Here is a 10967-nt window from a genome sequence, read left to right on the forward strand (position 1 = left end):
CATATAAAAAAAGTGCAATTTTTTTCAAAACTGTATTTTTTTAACAAAAAAATCAACGTTTTAGGTGCATATATGCAGATTTTTTCAAATGCATATATGCATATTTCTTATACTATAATATTCGTAAGTAAATTATAAAAAATCTCACTTTTATTAATCAATCTATAAACATAATACAAGTATTTTATTCGATACAAAATAAAATATAAAAAAATGCAAAGATTCACAGTGTTATCATTTTTTCATATCAAGATTTCCATATTTTCTTCAATTTATCATTTTTCACCTCTTCAATATTTTCCAAAAATTCTTCAAAATCTACAGGAAAATAAAAAAAAATTGATTAATGCAAGAACACGCACATGTATATATCATGTAAGATTCACATGTGATTATATAATGTGATATTCACATGTGATTGTATCTTTTAAGATTTAAATGTGAAATTAAAAAGAAAATTTTAAAAAATAATTAACGAAGAACACTTACACAAAATGCATGTGTGCATATAGACGTAATTCATATGTGATTCACTTGTGATTTACATCTGAATCACATGTAATTCACTTGTGATTTACATGTGAATCACATGTAACTGATATGTGATTCACTTGTGATCGACATGTGAATTACATGTGATTAATATGTGAATTACATGTGAATCACATATAATACATATGTGATTTACATGTGAATCACATCTAATTCATATGTGATTTACATGTGAATCACATGTAATTTATATGTGATTTACATGTGAATCACATGTAATTCATATGTGAATTACATGTGAATCAAATCTAACTTATATATGAATTACATGTGATTCATATGTGAATAACATGTGATTTACATGTGAATCACATGTAATTCATATGTGAATAACATGTGATTTACATGTGAATCACATGTAATTCATATGTGAATAACATGTGAATCACATCTAATTCATATATGATTTACATGTGATTCATATGTGAATAACATGTGATTTACATGTGAATCACATGTGATTCATATGTGAATAACATGTGATTTACATGTGAATCACATGTAATTCATATGTGAATTACATGTGTATCACATGTGATTCATATGTGATTTACATGTAAATCACATGTAATTTACTTAATAAGGTTCGAAAAAAAATCAAGAAGAAAAGAAAAAAAGTTACACAAGGGGTTTTCTAGAAGGTTGTCATTGTTGGTTCCAACATCAATCATGATAGGAAGAACCTATTACAATGAAAAAAAGGAAAAAGATATATGTTTGCAAGTTAGAAATTTTAGAAATATGTACATATACATATATATATATATATATATATATATATATATATATATATATATATATATATATTGAGATGGATAATGTGCAAACATTACTCTCTGAGGATTTATTCCAACTGCAGCAACATATAAATCCAACTTCCCAATTGTAATTCCAATAGCCTGAACTCATAGATCACCAAGACTCATTATTCTGCTTCCATCTGTAACAACAATCATATAAACCTACAAAATTTGCAAAAAGGTTTTGAAATTTGAACACAAGCACTAATGTATCTATATCGAATAATTTTAGAAAAAAATCATATCATTTATTTAAAAGTAGAGTACCTGTTCAGCAGGCCAATTATAAACCATTGGCATCATTTCTCTATGACATTTAAATGTGAAATTTTTACTACTTTGTTGTTCATCAAGATGATGCACACCTACCTTCCTTCAATGGATCACATATAATACATATGTGATTTACATGTGAATCACATGTAATTCATATGTGATTTACATGTGAATCACATGTAATTTATATGTGATTTACATGTGAATCACGTGTAATTCATATGTGAATTACATGTGAATCAAATCTAACTCATATATGAATTACATGTGATTCATATGTGAATAACATGTGATTTACATGTGAATCACATGTAATTCATATGTGAATAACATGTGAATCACATCTAATTCATATATGATTTACATGTGATTCATATGTGAATAACATGTGAATAACATGTGATTTACATGTGAATCACATGTAATTCATATGTGTATAACATGTGATTTACATGTGAATCACATGTAATTCATATGTGAATTACATGTGTATCACATGTGATTCATATGTGATTTACATGTGAATAACATGTAATTTACTTAATAAGGTTCGAAAAAAAATGAAGAAGAGAAGAAAAAAAGTTACACAAGGGGTTTTCTAGAAGGTTGTCATTGTTGGTTCCAACATCAATCATGATAGGAAGAACCTATTACAATGAAAAAAAGGAAAAAGATATATGTTTGCAAGTTAGAAATTTTAGAAATATATACACATATATATATATATATATATATATATATATATATATATATATATATATTGAGATGGATAATGTGCAAACATTATTCTCTGAGGATTTATTCCAACTGCAGCAACATATAAATCCAACTTCCCATTTGTAATTCCAATAGCCTGAACTCCTAGATCACCAAGACTCATTATTCTGCTTCCATCTGTAACAACAATCATATCAACCTACAAAATTTGCAAAAAGGTTTTGAAATTTGAACACAAGCACTAATGTATCTATATCGAATAATTTAAAAAAAAATCATATCATTTATTTAAAAGTAGAGTACCTGTTCAGCAGGCCAATTATAAACCATTGACATCAAGATGATGCACACCTACCTTCCTTCAATGGATCACATATAATACATATGTGATTTACATGTTAATCACATGTAATTCATATGTGATTTACATGTGAATCACATGTAATTTATATGTGATTTACATGTGAATCACATCTAATTCATATGTGAATTACATGTGAATCAAATCTAACTCATATATGAATTACATGTGATTCATATGTGAATAACATGTGATTTACATGTGAATCACATGTAATTCATATGTGAATAACATGTGAATCACATCTAATTCATATATGATTTATATGTGATTCATATGTGAATAACATGTGATTTACATGTGAATAACATGTGATTTATATGTGAATTACGTGTGTATCACATGTGATTCATATGTGATTTACATGTGAATCACATGTAATTTACTTAATAAGGTTCGAAAAAAAATCAAGAAGAGAAGAAAAAAAGTTACACAAGGGGTTTTCTAGAAGGTTGTCATTGTTGGTTCCAACATCAATCATGATAGGAAGAACCTATTACAATGAAAAAAAAGGAAAAAGATATATGTTTGCAAGTTAGAAATTTTAGAAATATATACATATATATATATATATATATATATATATATATATATATATATATATATATATATATATATATTGAGATGGATAATGTGCAAACATTACTCTCTGAGGATTTATTCCAACTGCAGCAACATATAAATCCAACTTCCCAATTGTAATTCCAATACCATGAACTCCTAGATCACCACGACTCATTATTCTGCTTCCATCTGTAACAAAAATCATATCAACCTACAAAATATGCAAAAAGGTTTTGAAATTTGAACACAAGCACTAATGTATCTATATCGAATAATTTAAAAAAAAATCATATCATTTATTTAAAAGTAGAGTACCTGTTTAGCAGGCCAATTATAAACCATTGGCATCATTTCTCTATGGCATTTAAATGTGAAATTTTTACTACTTTGTTGTTCATCAAGATGATGCACACCTACCTTCCTTCAATGGATCCCACCTATAAACCAAAATTAAACATTATTTCAGTTTACAGATATATTTGTTTTATTAAAATAAAAGAAATAATATGATAAAAGACATACTAAGAAACCTTGTTGATCAGTAAAGGCAACAACACACCTAGTTTGGTAATTATTGTGAAAAGTTTGATGGATATTGTTGTATAGGATCCGGAAATAAACCATTTTATTTTTTCTTCATAAACTATGTCTTCATAAACTATGTCTACATGAGGTCGCCTTGGTTATGCCTCTAGACAATGATATTTCACACTAATATCAAACTCTTGTATTATAAGACAAGGTGGAGGGTGTCTCCAAAGAGGTGGAAGTTGTGGGTTCTTTTGTGTGTTTGAATTACCAATTAGTCAAATCAAAGGCTCAAGTGAAATAGGGGTATTTTGGACTTTTTCATGTGTCAAAATATCATGTCTCACAATAATTGTTAAAAAAATACTCGTAAGTAATAAGAGCTTAAAGAAATTAATTATATTATTTTGATACTTTATAATTACTTCACACATCTACAAAAAGAAATAGAAAACAAAACAAGTTGATAATAGGATATTTACGTTTATAGATATTGAGAAATCAACTTGTTTTATATTATAAAGATAAATTATACTATTTTTTTCTCAATTAAATAAATATAATAAAAGTAACGTCAAAGTATTTATAATATTTTATTTGTCCACAATTCTTTTTCTGGATTTGCTACACTATATTACATGGATATAGTGAATCAATCAAGCCATTCAACAAATAAACATGAATGTCTCTTGTAATTAAACTTCCCCACACCTTGTCACACCCCGCTAAAGCGGAAACGCAAGGTATGACAGCGACAAAGGTTTCATTGCAAAAGATAAAGATACATCACCATAGCAATATTAAAAAGTTTACAACCCATAGCTTAAACAAAACAAAGTACAAGTTTTCCAAAATGACATTGTTCAAAATATATAACTTCATAAAATAACTTCCACACGATGCAGCATGCTCTATGATGATGAATCTCTATATCCACTTACTAATTATTTCCTGAAAAAGCATGTAAAACGAGCGTCAACTATGAAAATAGTTGGTGAGTTCACAAGTATATAAAATCGTGCTTGAAATAAGGCTTTTCGTAATTACAAGTACATTGCTTTAATGATAAACCAAGTTGATTGCTATTAATGAATACAAGTTTATTGCTATAACGAGAAACGAGTTTGTATGTGTATGAGCAAACAATGAGTCTCAACCAAACCTATGACTAAAGCCCTATCGAGATCTATGCTTATCGTTCAATAGATGAATATGGTATCATGCACTCCAGCAATAGGGCGAGTGAGGAGTTGTCAATTCCTAATAGCGCTATCCATAATGACCATTGGCTCAAAGAGTTAATGGTTAGAGATAAGGGAAGGGCCTTAGTACGATAAGTTCTCATGTTCCGTGTTGCATAGACATACATAAAGAAACATAGCAATACAATAGCAATCGTGTTTGATACAATTCAATTTAAATACAACATGCAAATAATAGTTTTTCTGGACATGCTTTTCCACCCCCAAAACATAAAAACTGAAAATAGGGGAGTGCGTGAATACTCACAATGTTTCGAGTAGATACAAGTGGTGTCTTGGAATACACCAACGTCTTAATGCCGGGATCCTACGACATCAAACACACACTAGTGAGTTTCCATGTCGAAATCTAATGCTAATATACTAAACTCTACATATAGTGAAATGCCAATTTATGTTCTAATATTGGATTTTATATTAATTGGTTACACTTTTTCTGAAATGATGAAATTCTACAAGTCATGTGATAAATACAACTTTGGGATATTAATTTTCCAGATTTAGTAATATAAATTTAAGGGTGTTTCAACACATTTAAAGGTGTTTTAAATTCCTAAAAATGTAAGATATTATCAAATAGTTTCCAAAATTTGTCAAACCTTGTATTTTTCATTCTAAATACAATAGAGGTTTTCCAGAAAATTTTCCTTGAATTTTTGATATGGTTATCTATTTTCCAAATTTTTAAGCCTTCATAACAACATAAATTCACGAAAAATAGCATTCAAAGGATAAAAATTCTCAAACTTTTTATTTTACTGTTATTACACATTACTAAGCTGGGAAAAATATAAAAATGGATTTCCAAGCTGTTTAATTATATTTTACGATTTTTGAGCATTTATTCCAATAAAAATTGAAATAAATAGAAAACAGTTTCCAAAATTACCCAAACTTTTTATTTAACTGTTATTATACATAACTAGGCTGGGAAAAATATAAAAGATATTTTTCAGTGGGTATTTCTATTTTTCCTTGTTTTATCCCCTTAAATAACCATTAATTGAAGAATAAATAACAAACAGTTAAAATAAATTACCAAAAATTTTTGTAACATCATTTACAGTGTAAGTAATCTGGGAAAAATACCAAAAGTGGTTTTCATATTGTATAGTCCGGTTTTTGGTATTTATGTGTATTTAAGTGTATTTAACTTTAGAAAATAGAAAAAAAATAGTTTACAGTAGAGAAAAATCATCAAAATTTTTATGTAATCTCCTACTGTACAACATGATGTTCTGGTAAATTTTCATGAATTTTGGATAATCAGAACTATTTTTCCTATTTTAAGGCTTATATAATTACCAAAAATTGGGAAAAATAGTAAGGCATGATGAAAAATTCTGAAATTATTTTTCTGAGTCACCCACCACAGGTAAGGGCTGCGAAAATTGTTAGATACAATTTTTACACTCTCTAAAGTGGTTTTGTGATTTATTATACCCAAACAAAAAGAAAATCGGAAATCATACCAAACAGCAACAACAATCGATGAAATTTAGTGAGGGGTCATTATTCACCATAGGGGTCATCCATGAATTTATTCCGGATTTATAGACCTCTGGAAGTATTTTATGTGATTTGTGCCCTTGTTTTTTCTTGCAATAATTTTAATAAATCAAAGAAATGATAAAAGCTCTTGAAAGTTTCCAGATTATCACATGCATGTGAGGGCTTTCAAAAGGAAAAATGTTCAAATTTTATTCAGAAGGGAAATAGGGGTATTGAACCCAAACAAGTTAAGAAATGTTGCATATAATGGTGCATGAGATGTAAATGTGGCTGAAGTTCATGAATTTGAGTAGCCCATTCAGTGGGGTTTTAAGCCACGAAATTTCAGCCATCATTCACTGGATATGTTAAGTTTCTAAATTATTTTTCCCCAGATTTATGGTTGGGTTTAAGGTCATTGATCACGCAAAGCAAAAATGGTGATCACAGAAAAAGAGCTGTTTGCGCAACCATTTTGTAAAAATTGCCAAAAATCCGATATTTAATATTTTACAGTGAGACCAGTTGGGTTTGAAAGTTAACTCGTGGAACTATCCAATACAAAATGAATATCAGGATTTGGTTAAGAAATGACCGAGTTATGGCCGTTCAAAGCTGAACAATGTAATCTGGCAGATTGCATGTTTGCTTTGAGTGCATTCTTAGGGCATTTTGACAAGAACAACATGCATGCTTCGGTTAAGGTCCGATTTCTAGCACATGCATGGAGTGAATGAGCATCCAAGATGTACTAGAAATGGTTTAAATGCTTTTGGTCATGCAAGAACACAAAAGAAATGGAGAAGAAGATGTAATACTCGGTTTTGAAGTCACATGAACACATGTGCATCTTTTTCACTCCTTGCATGGGTTTGATCCCGGATTTTCACCATCTCAAACACATACATTGTGTTATGGTGAGAATCTACAAACCACAAGGGAAAAGTAAGGATTTCTAGCCATGGAAGGGCATAGAATCCGAAGAGTAGAGAAAACTGTGAAGAAGAGGTAGTAAAATCATGAAACCATGAGGGAGGATTGTGTTGTTTACCTTGGTTTTGATCTTGAGAGAAGCAAGAACACTTCAAGACCTTCTCAATTTCGAAATTATAGCAGAGAATGGAGGATTTCCTGGAGGTGTAGGAGAGGTTTTTGAGGTGGGGAATCTTCTTGGAGAAGGAGTGAGAGAGAGAGTGTGTATGGGAAGTTGAAGTGTAAGAGAAGAATAAAATGATTAAGAATTTTTGGGGAAAAATGGAGCATGGGGGAGAGGGTGGCAGATTTTATGAGTGTAAGAGAGGCCCTCTCTCTCCTAATTCAAACTAAATAAATTTCCCTTCAATTTTTATAAAACCCAAATTTTTATAAAAATGCCTCTTTATGTAATTCATGATTTATTTAAGAATCTTTGTTTTTAGCTCATAAAATATGATTTATGTTTGATAATTAAATCTTTATATCTTTGATTATATCCTTATGACTTAATTATTTAAATTTTATCTAATGAGGTTCATAACAAATCTTATAGAGTTTTTAGGTTTTAAAGTTTATAAATTTGGATTTTTGGGCTCCTTAGGGTTTTTGGAACATTGTTTGATATTCATCATCATAATGAAGTATAATTAGAATATTTTAATTTATTTTTAGGGTTTTATACCCTTCTTCAATTATAACAAAGCTTGAAAGTTTCATTCAAATTATAGCATTGGCATTTCCTATTGTAGTTAAGCAACTTACTAGAATCGTAAGTGTCAAGTATATTAGCCCTAGGTCTTAGATGGATCCTAGTTTATGCAAGATTTTGACCTAATTTATACTACTAGGCCATGGCATGATGTGCATGAATGGTTATTATAAAGATGCATGAGTCCGAGAATGACCTGAATTGACAGTTGTCACAGTATCCCCCACTTAAAAAGAATTTCGTCCCGAAATTCATTCTATGTCATCGCTTGTCATCGCATGGGAAAAGTTGTGGATACTTTTCCTTCATGAAGTCCTCACGCTCCCAGGTGTACTCCGGCCCGCATTTTGAGTTCCATCGAACTTTCACAATTGGAATCTTACTCCGCTTAAGTTGTTTTACCTCCCTGCCAAGGATTTCTATCGGTTCCTCAACGAAGTTTAGCTTATCATTGATCTTAATTTCCTCCAGGGGTACTATCAATGTTTCGTCGGCTAGACATTTCTTAAGATTGGAGACGTGGAATGTGTCATGAATGGCGCTTAACTCTTGGGGCAACTGGAGTTTATAAGCTACCGGACCAATCCTTTCAATGACTTCAAAGGGTCCAACATATCTCGGGCTTAGTTTTCCTTTCTTACCAAAACGCACAAGCCCTTTCCAAGGCGACACTTTTAAAAGTACCTTGTCTCCTACTTGGAATTCTAATGGTTTTCGACGATTATCCGCATAACTTTTCTGACGATCTCTAGCAGCTTTAAGCCTATCCTTGATGAGACGCATCACAATACACCACAAAGTTCTCTGATCCTTCTGGTAAAGCCAGAATTGGTGCATTGCACAGCTTGTTTTTCAGGATTTGAAACGCCTCTTCGTGTTTCTCTTCCCAGAGAAATTTTCTGTCCTTTTGGGTCAAAGATGTTAATGGTTGGGCAATCCTAGAGAAATTCTCAATGAAGCGTCTATAGTACCCAGCTAATCCTAGGAACTGTCGTATTTCTGTCGGGGTTTTGGGGGCTTCCCATTTATTGATTGCCTCAATCTTAGCTAGATCTACATGAATTCCTCTTTCGCCGATCACATGACCAAGAAAATGTACTTCCCGAATCCAAAATTCACACTTAGTGAACTTGGCATACAATTTCTGCTCCTTCAACATCTCCAACACTAGCTTCAGATGTCTATTGTGATCTTCTTTGGTTTGCGAGTAAACAAGTATGTCATCGATAAATACAATTACAAACTTGTCTAGGTATGGTCTACAGACCTTATTCATCAAATCCATGAAAACAGCGGGTGCGTTCGTTAGTCCAAAAGGCATGACTAAGAACTCATAATGTCCATAACGGGTTCTAAATGCTGTTTTGTGAATGTCTCCTTCGTGAACTCTTAGTTGATGGTATCCTGATCGGAGGTCGATCTTTGAGAAGTATGAAGCGCCCTGCAACTGATCGAACAAGTCATCTATTCGAGGGAGAGGATATCGATTCTTGATTGTCAACTTGTTCAGTTCTCTATAATCAATACACATTCGGAATGACCCGTCTTTCTTTTTGACGAATAACACTGGGGCTCCCCAAGGTGAAGAGCTTGGTCGAATAAACCCTTTGTCTAGAAGTTCTTGAAGTTGTCCGGACAGTTCTTGCATCTCGGATGGCGCGAGGCGATATGGTGCTTTTGCTACCGGTGCCGCTCCGTGAATTAAGTCTATCCGAAATTCGACCTGTCTGTGAGGGGGTAGACCGGGTAATTCCTCCAGAAACACTTCGGGATAGTTTTGAACCACTGGAATCTCCTTGAGTTGCTTAGCTTCGGGTTCTCTTTCTAGCACGTGGGCCATGAATGCAATACAATTCTTCTTCAGGTACTTGTGAATCTTCATGCTTGATACAATGTTTAAACTTCTTCCTGGCTTCTCACCGTGTATGATAAGGGTTTCTCCATTGGGGAGAGGTATCCTAATGACTTTCTCGTAACAACCAATGTCCGCTCTATTCTTGGATAACCAATCCATTCCTACTATTACATCAAAACTACCTAGCTCGATAGGAATTAGGTCAATGCTAAAGAGTTTATCAGCTAAATTCAGAGTACAGCCAGGAATTATTAAATTATTTCCATAATTATATGTATATTAAATGATATCCGTAGTTATAATTCTCTTTTTATGGAAACTAATTAAATCCGTAATTAATGTCAGCAATAACATTTTTTCAGAATAAATTCGCATCTAGGTTTTTATATATGAGTTAGTATTTTGTTTCAGGACTCACTCACTTAAAATACAATAAAGTTGCATGGAATATGAAGAACGAGAGTGTATTCTACTAAAATACACTCTCATTCTGCTGGAATACACTCTAATTCTTTTGGATATGAATTCATTCTGAAAGAATATTATTGTTGACATTAATGACGAATTTAATTAGTTTCCATAAAAATGAATTATAAGTATGGATAGCATTTAATATACATATAATTAATAATAAATTATTATTGGTGCATTCTAGCACACAATAGATGTGATAAACATTTGAACCTACCTATATATATATATATATATATATATATATATATATATATATATATATATATATATATAACACGTGGATATTTATTTAATTAACCGACGTATCAATCAAATCTTCTAAAATCTTCTAAATGATTAAAAGCCCCACTCCAATTCCACACTTCAACTTGCTTCCTTCAAATTCAGACCATCTTCCATGCAA

Source organism: Lactuca virosa, chromosome 9, assembly GCF_052849685.1.
Source record: "Lactuca virosa cultivar CGN04683 chromosome 9, Lactuca_virosa_CGN04683_v6, whole genome shotgun sequence".
Taxonomy (NCBI): domain Eukaryota; kingdom Viridiplantae; phylum Streptophyta; class Magnoliopsida; order Asterales; family Asteraceae; genus Lactuca; species Lactuca virosa.